Source organism: Tupaia chinensis, unplaced genomic scaffold, assembly GCF_000334495.1.
Source record: "Tupaia chinensis unplaced genomic scaffold, TupChi_1.0 Scaffold000674_2, whole genome shotgun sequence".
Classification (NCBI taxonomy): domain Eukaryota; kingdom Metazoa; phylum Chordata; class Mammalia; order Scandentia; family Tupaiidae; genus Tupaia; species Tupaia belangeri.
In genome coordinates, this window is record NW_006160198.1 from 2,976,989 (window position 1) to 2,978,954 (window position 1,966).

The following is a 1,966-nucleotide window of genomic DNA, read 5'->3' on the forward strand; positions in this document are numbered from 1 at the left end:
ACTATTGGTAAGGAAAATTCGGTTTGGTTAAATGGATCTCTTATGGCCCTGTTATGATCTATCCCTTCTTTGAAAGTTTTCAAAAAGTAGAAAGATCATTTTGTTGCCATTTCCCCATTCTTGTTTTTAAAATTAAGAACATATCCCAAACCCTGTAAATGGCTTGTATTGAACTTTTACATTTGAATTAAGGAAAAAAAAAAAAGATGATTCCCAGAGACAGAGGTGAATGTGAGCCTCAGAAGGGAGCCTTCAAGTCTCCTAGGTACCCCAGTAAGGAATGTGGGCCACAAAATCCAGGTCTGAGTGTTACAAAAGATATTATTATACCCTCTAAGTGTTCATACTTGGAAAAGTTTGGGCAAAAATGGCAGATGTGGAGAGCGGCCATTCTGAACAAACACGGTGACCTTCATTCAGACATGTGCAGAACCACTGTTCATGAGTTTCATTTGCATAGCTATGAAACATTAAAATACGAATATGCTAAATGTTGATAACTACAAAGCAGTATCTGTCTAAGGAAGCCACATGTGTTGTTCAGATTTTTCCTAAAAGAATCAAAAGAAACCAAATGGCACTGGTCGTTTTGACATCATCAGCTGATTAATATCTAAAAACAACTAGCTTTGCACTCCATTTCCTCTTCCCCTATTTTCTGCCCTACAAAATAATACACTGGATGTTGGTTCAAGGTTGTGATTTTCTCCATCAGAAAAGTTGGACCTACCCTATCCTCCTCACTTTTCTTTATGTCTTTGTGTGATTGTTTTTATGTTTATTTCTAATCCACAACCCCCCCCCACACACACACTTAGAGAAACATGTTCACCTGAGCGGGTCTTGGCAAACAGACATGTTTAATATGCAGGTAGACAAAAAAAAAAAGTTTAAAGGGACATTTCTCAAATTAACATTTGTGGATCCTTAGAGGTCATTGCTCAGTTCTAAGAATAATTTCACAGTAATGTATCTTACTTGTTCCTTTTCCTAGCCTATTCTCCCAGAGGGATAGCCCACAAAACAAATGGTAGGCTGTTATGAGAAACAGAATGGTGCTGGGAAAATGGGGAGGAGGGAGGAAGGAGAGGAAGAATAATGTAGGTCATGAGGACCTACAGGCAAAAATAAGAAAACTGATGGAAATAAGAAAGCCACAACTATTTATGATATAAAGAAAAAAAAAGAGTCCAGACTTTGTTTTTTTAACAAACTCAAGCAAACAAGACAGGACCAGCTCGGATTTGGGTTTATCCTTTCTTGAAAATACTTGCTCTTACTGATAAACAGGAATTTACTTGAGGAGAGGCACAAGTCAAAACATAGAAAGATTTAGTCAAAAGAGATACGTGGGTTTTCTGTAGCTCACGGGTGAGTCACACAACACTCTGAAAATATAGATCATCCAAACATCAGAGAATACCCTCACAGACCACCAACTCTGATGCAAATCTGACCAGTGCTGAAGGAGAAGCGGTCAATTCCCAGATACTCAATATTGACACACAGAGAGCATACAAGGTTGGAAATGTTGAAAATTCGGCAGGTCTTTCTGAGAAATCATCAGAAGTTGATTTAACAGAATCTGGATGTTTAGTTGAAGCATCTATCCCCATTTCAGAGCTCATAGAGGCTTCAAATGGGCTCAGAGGTGCTGGCTGTTTAGAGGGCATAGAATCAAATGATGCTGTTCCACTTGACACATTTATAGCAGAAGTGAGGTCAGATACAGCCTCTGAGGTCAGAGCAGCAGCTACTCCAACGTATAGGAAGGACATTCCATTCTCAGAGTCCTTCATATTTCATTCTGTATTTAAGAAACCCTCTGCTAAGCTGTTTGTAGAGAGCTTACAGGAACATTGCAACAACCTCTGTGAAGATGGGACTCAGCCAAGCTTAATCACAAATGTTGCAAACTCTTGCAAAAAAAAAAAAAAAAGGCAGAAGATCAAGAAATTAAAAAGTT

At 38.6% G+C, this 1,966-nt stretch overlaps 1 pseudogene; it reads left to right on the top strand.

Annotated features, from left to right (window-relative positions):
- The first annotated feature begins 367 nt into the window (after positions 1–367).
- The window catches only part of LOC102491387 (cell division cycle-associated protein 2-like), a 4,458-nt pseudogene continuing 2,859 nt past the window's right edge, over positions 368–1,966 (top strand).